The sequence below is a fragment of the Quercus lobata genome, chromosome 8, assembly GCF_001633185.2.
Source record: "Quercus lobata isolate SW786 chromosome 8, ValleyOak3.0 Primary Assembly, whole genome shotgun sequence".
NCBI lineage: Eukaryota > Viridiplantae > Streptophyta > Magnoliopsida > Fagales > Fagaceae > Quercus > Quercus lobata.
The window spans coordinates 24,337,731-24,350,816 of record NC_044911.1 but is presented as its reverse complement, the minus strand read 5'-3'; positions in this window follow the sequence as shown (position 1 = coordinate 24,350,816).

The window sequence follows — 13,086 nt, the reverse complement described above, 5'->3', positions numbered from 1 at the left end:
AAAAATTTTAGTCCCGAATTCCATTCCTACCCGACCTTGGCTGGAAAATTCAAGAAAAAAATTGCATAAAAATTAAAAAAATTAAAAATCATCATTCTGGCATTATTTCTATCCAAACTGGGATGAGATAGACCGAGAAGGAGAAAAAAAATTTTAGTCCCAAATTCCGTTCCTACCCGACCTGGGCAAGAAAATTCCAAAAAAAGTAGCAAAAAAAAAAAAAAAAAAAAAAAAAAAAAAAAAAAAAAAAAAAAAAAAAAAAAAAAAACGTCATTTCGGCATTACCTCTATCCAAACCTGGATGAGATAGACTGAAAAAGAGAGAAAAAAATTTTAGTTCCTAATACCATTCCTACTAGCTCTTGTCTAGAAAATTCCCAAAAAAAAAGTAGCAAAAAAATTAAAAAAAAAAAAAACATCATTTCAGAATTATTTCTATCCAAACCGGGATGAGATAGATCGAGAAAGAGAGAAAAAAAAAGTTCCCGAATTCCGTTCCTACCCGACCCTGGCTAGAAAATTCCCAAAAAGAAATAGCAAAAAAGTTCAAAAAATTCAAAAACATCATTCCAAAATTATTTCTATACAAATCAGGATGAGATAGGCCAGGAAAGAGAGAAAAAAATTTTAGTCCCGAAATCCGTTCCTACCCGACACTGGCAAGAAAATTCCAAAAAAAAAATATATCAAAAAAATTCTAAAAATTGAAAAACATCATTCCGGTATTATTTCTCTCCGAACCAGGATTAGATGGGCTGAGAAAGTGAGACAAAAATTTTACTCCCGAATTACTGTCCTACCCTACCCGGGCTAGAAAATTCCAATAAAATGGAAAAAAAAATTAAAAAAATTAAAAAACATCATTCTGGCATTATTTCTATCCAAACCGAGATGAGATAGACCGAGAAAGAGAGAAAACGATTTTAGTCCCGAATTTCGTTCCTATCCGACCCGGGCAAGAAAATTTCAAAAAAATAAAGCAAAAAAATTCAAAAAATTAAAAAAAATCATCCCGACATTATTTCTATCCAAACCGAGATGAGATAGGACGAGAAAGAAAAAAAAAATTCGTCCTGAATTCTGATCCTACCCATCTCTAAATAGAAAATTCCAAAAAAAAAAAAAATTTAAAAACATCATTCCAGCATTATTTCTATCCAAACTAGGTTGAGATTGGCCGAGAAAGAGGAAAAAAAATTTTAGTCCCGAATTCCGTTCCTACCCGATCCGGGCAAGAAAATTCCAAAAAGCGTAACAAAAAAATTCAAAAATTAAAAAACATCATTCTTTCATTATTTCAATCCAAACCAGGATAAGTTAGACTGAGAAAGAGAGAATAAAATTTTAGTCCTAAATTCTATTCCTACTCGACCTGGGCTAGAAAATTCAAAAAAAAAAAAAATAGCAAAAAAATTCAAAAATTTAGAAAACATTATTCCGGCATTATTTCTATCCAAACCGGGATGAGATAGGTTGAGAAAGAGAGAAAAAAAATTTAGTCCCGAATTCCGTTCCTACCCGACTTAGTCAAAAAAATTCAATAAAGAACAGCAAAAAAATTCAAAAATTTAAAAAACATCATTCCAGCATTATTTGTATCCAAACTGGGATGAAATAGGCTGAAAAAGAGAAAAAAAAAAAAAATTGTAGTCCCAATTCTATTCCTACTCGACCCAGGCAAGAAAATTTCCAAAAAAATTTAAAAAATCAAAAAACATCATTACAGCATTATTTCTATCCAAACTGGTTTTAGATAGGCCGAGAAGGAGAGAAAAATTTGAGTCCCGAATTCCTTTCCTACCTAACACAAGCTAGAAAATTCAAAAAAAAAAAAAATAGCAAAAAATTTCAAAATTTTAAAAAACATCATTTCGACATTATTTCTATCCGAACCGAGATGAGACAGGTTGAGAAAGAGAAAAAAAAAAAAATTTAGTCCCGAATTCTGTTCCTACCCAGCTCGAGCTAGAAAACTCCAAAAAAAATAGCAAAAAAAATTCAAAAAATTAAAATACAACATTCAAGCATGATTTCTATCCAAACCGGGAAGAGATCGGCCGAGAAAAAGAGTGAAAAAAATTTAGTCTCGAATTCGATTACTATCTGACCCAGGCAAGAAAATTCCAAAAAAAAAACAGCAAAAAAATTCAAAAAATTAAATAACATCATTCCGGCATTATTTCGATCCAAACCGGGATGAGATAGGCCGAGAAAGAGAAAAACATTTTAGTCCCGAATTCCGTACCTCCCCGACACTGGTTAGAAAATTTTAAAAAAAAATTAGTAAAAAAATTCAAAAAATTAAAAAACATCATTCTGGCATTATCATTATCCAAACCGAGATGAGATAGGCCAAGAAAGTGAGAAAAAAATTTTAGTCCCGAATTCCGTTCCTGCTCGACCCAGGCTAGAAAATTCCAAAACAAATCGCAAAGAAATTCCAAATAGTAAAAAAATCGTTTCGGCATTATTTCTGTCCAAACTGGAATGAGATAGGCCAAAGAGAGAAAAAAAATTTATTCCCGAAGTTGGTTCCCACCCCACTAGGGCTAGAAAAATCCAAAAAAAAATATAGAAATTAAATTAAAAAAATTAAAAAAACATCATTCAGGCATTATTTCCATCCAATCGGGGATGAGATAGGCCGAGAAAGAGAAAAAAAAAAGTTTTAGTCCTGAATTCCGATCCTACCCAAACCTGGCTAGAAAATTCCATAAAAAAAAAAAGCATAAAAAATTCCAAAAATTAAAAAACATCATTCCGGCATTTTTTTTCTATCCAAACCGGGATTAGATAAGCCGAGAAAGAGAAAAAAAAAAATTTAGTCCCAAATTCCGTTCCTACCCGACCCGAGCAAGAAAATTACAAAAAAATAGCATACAAATTCTAAAAATTAAAAAAACATCATTCCGACATTATTTCTAGCCAAACTGGGATGAGATTGGCCGAGAAAGAGAGACAAAAATTTTACTCCGGAATTCCATCCTACCCGACCCGGGCTGGAAAATTCCAAAAAAAAAAAAAAAATTTTAAAAAGTAAAAAACATCATTCCGGCATTATTTATATCCAAACTGGGATGAGATAGGCCGAGAAAGAGAAAAAAAATTTAGTTCCGAATTCAGTTCCTATCCGACTCGGGCTAGAAAATTCCAAAAAAAAAAAAGCAAAAAAACTCAAAAAATTAAACAATGTTATTCCGGCATTATTTTTATCCAAACTGGGATGAGATAGGCCGAGAAAGAGAGGAAAAAATTTTAGTCTTGAATTCCGATACTACCCAATCTTGGCTAGAAAATTCCAACAAAAAAAAATAGCAAAAAAATTCGAAAAATGAAAAAACATCATTCCGACATTATTTCTATCCAAACCAGGATGAGATAGGCAGGGAAAGAGAAAAACATTTTATTCCCAAATTCCGTACCTCCCCGACCCTGGATTGAAAATTCCGAAATATAATAGCAAAAAAATTCAAAAAATTGAGAAACACCGTTCCGGCATTATCTTTATCCAAACCAGGATGAGATACAGGGAGAAAGTGAGAAAAAAATTTTAGTCCCGAATTCCGTTCCTACCCGGCCCTGTTTGGAAAATTCCCAAAAAAAAAAATCGGAAAAAAATTTAAAAAATTAAAAAACATCATTCCAAACCTTAATGAGATAGACCTAGAAAGAGAGAAAAACATTTTGTCCCGAATTCCGTTCCTACCCGACACTGGCGAGAAAATTCCAAAAAATATAGCAAAAAAAATTCAAAAAATTAAAAAACATCATTCCGGGATTATTTCCATCCAAACTGGGATGAGATAGACCGAGAAAGAGAAAAAAAAAAATTTAGTCCTGAATTCCGTTCCTACCAGATCCGGGCAAGAAATTTTTTTTAAAAAATAGTAAAAAAATTCAAAAAACTAAAAAACATTATTCCGCCATTATTTTTATCCAAACTGGGATGAGATAGGCCGAGAAAGAGAGGAAAAAATTTTAGTCTTGAATTCCGATACTACCCGATCTTGGCTAGAAAATTCCAACAAAAAAAAATAGCAAAAAAATTCGAAAAATGAAAAAACATCATTCCGAAATTATTTCTATCCAATCCAGGGTTAGATAGGGCGAGAAAGAGAGAAAAAAATATTAGTACTGAATTGAATTTCGTTCCTCCTCGACCCGGGCAAGAAAATTAAAAAAAAAATAGTACAAAAATTCAAAAAAAAAATCATTCCGGTATTATTTCTATCCAACCGGGATGAGATAGGCCGAAAAAAAAGAAAAAAAAATGTAGACCTAAATTCCGTTCCTACTCGACCAGGGCCAAAAAATTCCAAAAACAATAGCAAAAAAATTCAAAAAATTAAAACACATCATTCCATTATTATTTCTATCCAAACCGGGATGAGATAGGCCAAGAAAGAGAGAAAAAATTTTAGTCCCGAATTCTGTTCCTACCCGACCCAGGCTAGAAAATTCCAAAAAAAATAACAAATAAATTTAAAAATGATAAAACATCATTCTGGCATTATGTCTATCCAAACTAGGATGAGATAGGCTGGAAAAAAAAAAAATTCCCGAATTCCTTTCCTACCCGACCCGGGCTAGAAAATTCCAAAAAAGTTCAAAAAATTAAAAAAGATCATTCCGGCATTATTTCTATCCAAACAGGGATGAGATAAGTCGAGAAAGAGGAAAAAGAAAATTTAGTCTCGAATTCCGTTCCTACCCGACCCTGGCTAGATAATTCCCAAAATAAATAGCTAAAAAATTAAAAAACATCATTCCAGAATTATTTCTATCCAAATCGGGATGAGATAGGCTAGGAAAGAGAGAAAAAAATTTTACTCCCGAATTCCGTTCCTACCCGACACTGGCAAGAAAATTCCAAAAAAAAATATCAAAAAAATTCTAAAAATTGAAAAACATCATTCCGGCATTATTTCTATCCAAACTATGATTAGATAGGCCAAGAAAGAGAGACAAAAATTTTACTCCCGAATTTCGTTCCTGGCCAATCCGGGCTAGAAAATTCAAAAGAAAAATATCAAAAAAATTAAACAAATTAAAAAACTTCATTCCGGCATTATTTCTATCCAAATCGGGATGAGATAGGCCGAGAAAGAGAAAAAAAAATTTTAGTCCCGAATTCCGTTCCTACTCGACCCGGGCTAGAAAATTCCAAAAAAATAGCAAAAAAATTCAAAAAATTAAAAAACATCATTCCGACATTATTTCTATCCAAACCGGGATGAGATACACCGAGAAAGAGAGAAAAATATTTTAGTCCCGAATTCCGTTCCTATCCGACCCGGGCAAGAAAATTTCCAAAAAAAATAGCGAAAAAATTCAAATAATTAGAAAAATCATTCCGGCATTATTTCTATCCAAACTGGGATGGGATAGGACGAGAAAGAGAAAAAAAATTTAGTCTTGAATTCCGATCCTACCTAACTCTGAATAGAAAATTCCAAAAAATAAAAAGCAAAAAATAAAAAATAAAAAAATGTCATTCCGGCATTATTTCTATCCAAACCAGGATAAGATAGGCTGAGAAAGAGGGAAAAAAATTTTAGTCTCGAATTCTGTTCCTACTTGCCCCGGCCTAGAAAATTCCAAAAAAATAGCAAAAAAATTCAAAAAAATTCAAAAACATCATTCCGGTATAATTTCTATCGAATCCGGGATGAGATACGCCGATTAGTCCCGAATTCCGTTCCTACCCTACCAGGGCAAGAAAATTCCAAAAAAAGTAACAAAAAAATTAAAAAATTAAAAAAATATCATTCTTGCTTTATTTCTATCCAAACCAGGATGAGATAGACTGAGAAAGAGAGAATAAAATTCTAGTACCGAATTCTGTTCCTACCCGACCCGGGCTAGAAAATTCAAAAAAAAAAAATAGCAAAAAAATTCAAAAATTCAAAAAACATTATTCCGGCATTATTTCTATCCAAACCGAGATGAGATAGGCCGAGAAAGAGAAAAAAAAATTTTAGTCCCGAATTCCGTTCCAACCCGACCCGGGCTAGAAAATTCCAAAAAAAATTGCAAAAAATTAAAAAAAATCATTCCGACGTTATTTCTATCCAAACCGGGATGAGATAGGTCGAGAAAGAGACAAAAAAAAAATTAGTCTCGAATTCCGTTCCTACCCAACCTTAGCTAGAAAATTCCAAAAAAAAAATAGTAAAAAAATTCTAAAAATTAAAAAACATCATTTTGGCATTATTTCTATCCAAACCTGGATGAGATAGTGATATGAACTTCAACAACAATTGTGATGAAACCCGATAACAATGATGGTCTAGAACCCTAAGATCGTGTAGACAAGATTTGTTGAGCCTTGACCCGTCACCTAACCAGATGAAAACCAAGACTACGATAGAATTGAAATGCCACACCAAGAATTCCTAAGAATCTCTCAAGAATCAAAGTTGATAAGTTTGGTTGTTTGAACGCCACAAGATTAACTTGATAAGTTCAAGAGTTTTTTTAAGAACCAAGAGGATCACAAGACTCACAAGGAGAATAATTTTTTGAATACCAATCTCTCCTCTTTAAAATTCGTTCTACCAGATATATACTTGGAACAACCCTCTAAGAATAGGTAAAAATCATAATTACAACTTCAAAAAAAACACAAAAATTAATCTAATCAAGTTCCCATGTTTTTTTAGTTTTCTAGGGCTTCTAAAGGCAGTCAAAAATAGCTAAATGACTAGAATTAACATGCCCAGCCAATACCAAGACATCTTCCCATTTCATATCCTTGGAACTTAACAAATTCACGCCCTTTTATGGTCAGACCATGCTGGTTGCGAATTTGCATGCATTAGCCTCTTCAATTGCTTTGATGACATGGACTAAGCCTTGATTATTATTTGAGCCCGTCTTGGTCATTTTAGAATCAGCCCAATTCTCTTGGACTAGCCCATTTAGTGCTTCCTCGAAACGTTTGGCTCTAAGTCTTGTAATTGGGCCACTAGAAAATGACAAAGGATCTTGTGCAAGTTCAGCTCCATTTCCACTTGTATAATCAGCATGTCCAGCTCCTTGGTGTGCATCAGATAGGCCGAGAAAGAGAGAAAAAACTTTTAGTCCTAAATTTCGTACCTACCCGACCCGGGCAAGAAAATTCGAGAAAAAATAGCAAAAAAATTCATAAAATTAAAAAACATCATTCTGACATTATTTCTATCCAAACCGGTATGAGATAGGCCAAGAAAGAGAAAAATAAATAAATTTAGTCTTGAATTCCGATCCTACCCGACTCTGGCTAGAAAATTCCAAAAAAGAAATAGCAAAAAAATTCAAAAACATCATTCTGGCATTATTTCTATCCAAACCAGGATGAATAGGCCGAGAAAGAGAAAAAAAAATTTTAGTCCCGAATTCCGTTCCTACCTGACCCGGGCGAGAAAATTCCAAAAAAGAAAAATAGCAAAATAATTCAAAAAATTAAAAAACATTATTTTTGCATTATTTCTATCCAAATCGTAATGAGATAGGTTGAGAAAAAGAGAAAAAAATTTTAGTTCCGAATTCCATTCCTACCTGACCTTGGCTTGAAAATTCCAAAAAAAAAAAATACCAAAAAAATTTAAAAAATTAGAAAACATCATTCCGGCATTATTTCTATCCAAACCGGGATGAGATAGACCGAGAAGGAGAGAAAAATTTTAGTCCTGAATTTCGTTCCTTCCAGACCCGGGATACGAAATTACCAAAAAAATAGCAAAAAAAAATTCAAAAAATTAAAAAACATCATTTCGGCAATATTTTTATCCAAACTTGGCTGAGGTAGGCAGTTAAAGAGAGAAAAAAAAAATTCGCCCCAAATTTCATTCCTACCTGACTCGGGATAGAAAATTACACAAAAAAACAGCAAAACAAATTCAAAAATTTTAAAAACATCATTCCGGCTTTATTTCTATCCAAACCGGGTTGAGATAGGGAGAGAAAGAGAGAAAAAAATTTCATCCCAAATTCGTTTCCTACTCGACCCGGGCTAGATAATTCCCAAAAAAATTGCAAAAAAATTCAAAAAATTTAAAAACATCATTCCGACAATATTTCTAACCAAATCGGGCCGAGATAGTCCGAGAAAGAGAGAAAACAATTTTGTCCCAAATTCCGTTCCTACCCGACCCGTGCAACAAAATTCCTAAAAAAATTGCAAAAAAATAAGAAAAATTTAAAAACTTCATTCCGGCATTTTCTCTATCCAAACCAAGTTTAGATAGGCTAAGTAAGGGAGAATAAATTTTCGTTCCGAACTCCATCCCTACTTGTCCGGGATAGAAAATTCCCAAAAAAATAGCAAAAAAATTAAAAAACATCATTCCGGCTTTATATATATTAAAACCGAGTTGAGATAGGCTGAGAAAGAGATTAAAAAAAACAAAAAAAATCGTCCCGAATTCCATTCCTACAAGACCAGGGACGGAAAATTAAAAAACATCATTCCAGAATTATTTTTGTCCAAACCGGGTTGAGATAGGCCGAGGAATAAGGAAAAAAAATTTCGTCTTGAATTCCGTTTCTACCCGACATGAGAAAGAAAATTCCCAAAAAAATTGTAAAAAAATTTAAAAAATTGAAAATTTTCATTCTGGCATTATTTCTATCCAAACCGGGTTGAGATAGGCCAGGAAAGAGAAAAAAAAAATTTCGCCCCCGAATTTCGTTCCTACCCGACCTGAGCTAGAAAATTTCAAAAAAAAAAAAACAAAAAAATTCAAAAGTATCATTCTGGCGTTATTTCTATCCAAACCGGGTTGAGATAGGCCAGGAAAGAGGGAAAAAAATTTTCAGCCAGAATTCCGTTCCTAACCGACCCGAGATAGAAAATTCCCGAAAAAAATCAAAAAATTAAAAAAAAAAATCATTCCGACAATATTTATTTCATTACCGAGCTGAGATACACCAAGAAAGAGAAAAAAAAAAAAAAACAATTTCATCTCGAATTTCGTTCCTACCCGACCCGAGATAGAAAATAACCAAAAAAAAAAAAAGCAAAAAAATTAAAAAAATTAAAAAACATCTTTGCGGCATTACTTCTATCCAAACCGGGCTGAGATAGGTTGAGAAAGAGAGAAAAACATTTCGTCCCAAATTTCGTTCCTACCCGACCAAGGCTAGACAATTCCTAAAAAAATTGCAAAAAAATTCAAAAAACTAAAAAACATCATTCCAGCAATATTTCTAACCAAACCAGCCTAAGATAGGCCGAGAAAGAGAGAAAAAAATTTCATCCCGAATTTTGTTCCTACTCGATCCGTGCAAGAAAATTCCTAAACAAATTGCAAAAAAATTCGAAAAATTAAAAAACTTAATTCCGGCATTATTTCTGTCCATACCGGGTTTAGATAGGCTGAGTAAGAGAGAATAAATTTTCATCCAAACTCCGACCATACCCATCCGGGATAGAAAATTCCTAAAAAAATAGAAAAAAAATTCAAAAAATTAAAAAAAATTCAAAAACCTCATTCCGGCTTTATATCTCTTAAAACCAAGTTGAGATAGGCCAAGAAGGAGATTAAAAAAAAAAAAAAAAAAAAAATTCATCCTGAATTCCGTCCCTACCGGACCCGGGATCGAAAATTCACAAAAAAAATTTGAAAAATTAAAAAACATCATTTCGGAATTATTTTTGTCCAAACCGGGCTGAGATAGGCCGAGAAAGAGAGAAAAAAATGTTCATCTCAAATTCCGTTCCTACCCGACACGAGCAAGAAAATTCCGAAAAAAATTGCAAAATAATTGAAAAAATTAAAAAACTTCATTCGGGAATTATTTCTATCCAAACCGGATTGAGATTGATAGAGAAAGAGAGAAAAAACTTTTCGTCCCGAATTTCATTCCTACTCGACCCGAGCTAGAAAATTTAAAAAAAAAACCAAAAAAATTTAAAAAATTAACAAACATCATTCTGGCATTATTTCTATCCGAACTGGGTTGAGATAGGCCAAAAAAGAGAGAAAAAAAAATTCGTCCGGAATTCCGTTCCTAACCGACCCGGGATTGAAAATTACCAAAAAAATAGCAAAAAAAATGCAAAAATTAAAAAAAAAAATCATTCCTTCTTTATTTCTATCCAAACTGGGTTGTGATAGGCCGAGAAAGAGAAAAAAAAAATTTTGTCCCAAATTCCGTTCCTACCCGAACCAGGCTAGAAAATTCAAAAAAAAAATAAAAAAAATTTAAAAAATTGAAAAACATCATTCTGGCAATATTTCCAAACCGGGTTGAGATAGGACGAGAAAGAGAGAAAAAAAAGTTTTGTCCCGAATTCCATTCCTACCCAACCTGGGATAGAAAATTCCAAAAAAAAAAAAGAAAAAAATTCAAAAAAATAAAAAAACATCATTCCGGCATTATTTCTAACCAAACTAGGGTGAGATAGGCCGAGAAAGAGAGGAAAAAATTTCGTCCCGAATTCACTTCTTACCGGACCTAGGATAGAAAATTCCCAAAAAAATAGCAAAAAAATTCAAAAAATTAAAAAAAAAAATCAGTCCGGCAGTATTTCTATCCAAACCAGGCAGAGATTGGCTGAGAAAGAAAAAAAAAATTTCATCCTGAATTCCATTCTTACCCGACCAGGGCTAGAAAATTCCAAAAAAAATAGCATAAAAATTCAAAAAAATTAAACAACATCATTCCGGTAATATTTCTATCCAAACCGGATTGAGATATGCCGAGAAAGAGAGAAAAATTTTTTTGTCCTGAATTCTTTTCCTACTCGCCTCACGATAGAAAATTACCAAAAAAAATAGCAAAAAAATTCAAAAAATTGAAAAACATCATTTCGGCTTTATTTCTATCCAAACTGGGTTGAGATAGGCCGAGAAAGAGTGAAAAAAATTTTCGTCCCGAATTTTGTTCCTACCCAACCCAAGCTAGAAAATTCCCAAAAAAATAACAAAAATATTCAAAAAATCAAAAAACATTATTCCAGCATTATTTCTATCCAAAACGGGTTGAAATAGGCCGAGGAAAAGTGAAAACAATTTTCATCCCGAATTCCATTCCTACCCGACCCGGGCAGGAAATTGCAAAAAAAAAAAGCTAAAAATTTCAAAAAATTAAAAAAATCATTCTGGCTATATTTCTATCCAAACCAGGCTGAGATAGGCCGAGAAAGAGAAAAAGAAATTCATTCCAAACTCCGTTCCTACCCAACCCGGGCTAGAAAATTCCAAAAAAAAGTAGCAAAACAATTCAAAAAATTAAAAAGCATCATTCCGACATTATTTCTATCCAAACAGAGTTTAGATAGGCCGAGAAAGAGAGAGCAAAATTTTCGTCCCAAATTCCGTTCCTTCCAGACCCGGGATAAAGAAATCCCCAAAAAAATAGCAAAAAAATTAAAAAACATCATTCCGTTATTATTTCTATCCAAACTGGTTTGAGATAGGCCCAGAAAGAGTGAAAAAAAAAATAAAAAAAATAACAAAATAAAAAAAATTCGTCCCAAATTCCATTCCTACCCGACCCGGGATAGAAAATTCCCAAAAAAATAGTAAAAAAAATTCAAAAAATTAAAAAACATCATTCCGGTGCTATTTCTATCCAAACTGGGCTTAGATAGGCCGAGAAAGAGGGAAAAAAAACTTTCGTCCCGAATTTCGTTCTTACCCAAACCAGGGTAGAAAATTCCCAAAAAAATAGCAAAAAAATTTCAAAAAATTAGAAAACATCATTCCGGCATTATTTCTATCCAAACTGGGTTTAGATAGGCCGGGAAAGGGAGAAAAAAATTTTCGTCCTGAATTCCATTTCTACCCGACCTGGGCAAGTAAATTAAAAAAAAAAATAGCAAAAAAAATTCAAAATATTAAAAAACATCATTCCAGCAATATGTCTTTCTAAACCGGGCTGAGAGAGGATGAGGAGGAGAGAAAAAAATTTCATTCTGAATTCCATTCCTATTCGATCCGGGCAAGAAAATTTCAAAAAAATTGCAAAAAAAATCAAAAAATTAAAAAAATCATTCCGGCATTATTTCTATCCAAATCGGGTTGAGATAGGCTGAGAAAGAGAAAAAAATATGCTTTCTGAATTTCGTTCGTACCCGACCCGAGATTGAAAATTCCTTAAAAAGAGCAAGAAAATTTAAAAATTTAAAATAAAAACATCGTTCCAGCATTATTTCTATCCAAACTAGGTTGAGATAAGCCGAGAAAGAGAAAAAAAAAATTTCATCTCGAATTCTATTCCTACCCAACTTGGGATTGAAAATTCCCATAAAAATAGCAAAAAATTTCAAAAAATTAAAAAACATCATTCTGGCAATATTTCTATCCAAACCGGGCTGAGATAGGATAGGAAGGAGAGCAAGAAAATTTTTGTTCCATATTTCATTCATACCCGACCCGGGCTAGAAAATTCCAAAAAAAATATCAAAAAATTAAAAAACATCATTCTGGCAATATTTCTATCATAATCGGGTTTAGATAGGCCGAGAAAGCTAGAAAAAAAAATTTTCATCTCGGATTCCATTCCTACTCAACTCGGGATAGAAAATTCCCAAAAAAATAGCAAAAAAATTCAAAAATTAAAAAACGTCATTCCAGCATTATTTCTATCTAAACTGGGTTGAGATAGGCCGAGAAAGAGAAAAAAAAAAAAAATTCTTCCTGAATTCTATTCCTACCCGACCTGGGATAGAAAATTCCCAAAAAAATAGCAAAACAATTGAAAAATTTTAAACACATCATTCCAGCAATATTTCTATCCAAACCAGGCTGACAAAAATTCAATAAAATTAAAAAAACATCATTCGTGTATTATTTCTATCCAAACAAGGTTGAGCTAGGCTGAGAAAGACAAAAAAAAAAAAAAAAAAAAAAAAAAAAAAAAAAAAAAAAATCACTCTGAATTCCGTTCCTACTCGACTCGGGATAGAGAATGCCAAAAAAAACAGCAAAAAATTAAAAAAACATCATTACGGCATTATTTCTATCCAAATCGGGCTAACATAGGCCGAGAAACAGAGAAAAAAAATTTTTCGTTTAGAATTTCGTTCCTACCTAACCTAAGGTAGAGAATTCCCAAAATAATAGCAACAAAATTAAAAAAATTAAAAAAAAAACATCA